This window comes from Penaeus monodon, chromosome 32 (assembly GCF_015228065.2).
Source record: "Penaeus monodon isolate SGIC_2016 chromosome 32, NSTDA_Pmon_1, whole genome shotgun sequence".
Taxonomy (NCBI): Eukaryota; Metazoa; Arthropoda; class Malacostraca; order Decapoda; family Penaeidae; genus Penaeus; species Penaeus monodon.
In genome coordinates, this window is record NC_051417.1 from 15,968,398 (window position 1) to 15,968,761 (window position 364).

General features: G+C 30.8%; 1 protein-coding gene across 1 annotated transcript in view; it reads left to right on the top strand.

Moving 5' to 3' along the window:
- Positions 1-364, top strand: part of LOC119593677 (indian hedgehog protein-like) — a 71,268-nt gene that overhangs the window by 69,923 nt on the left and 981 nt on the right. The window lies entirely within an intron of this gene.

Consider the following 364-nt stretch of genomic DNA (forward strand, 5'->3'; position numbering starts at 1 on the left):
ATTGCTTAACACGAAGATGTTTAAATAGTACAAGGACTGTTGCCTGAATATGTTCTGTAAGTGATGCAAAATATGAATATAGAATGGTCTCTCTTGGGATAAAAACACTCTCTTTTCTGAACACTGAAATGCCATTAATTGTTAGTTCCAATTTATATAAATTAAATGCTTCGGTTTATTTGAATCTAAAAGTAATTTTGATAATCATTGCACACTACTGTTTCAGGTACAGAGATTGGAGTTTAGTTCGATTTAGACAGTCCTCTCTGTTTCTCTTATTTCACTAACATTCTGTTTTACCGTAGTATGACTAACAGTACTGGCTATATAAGTGATTTTTTTATGTTGTATTATTAAGAGACAA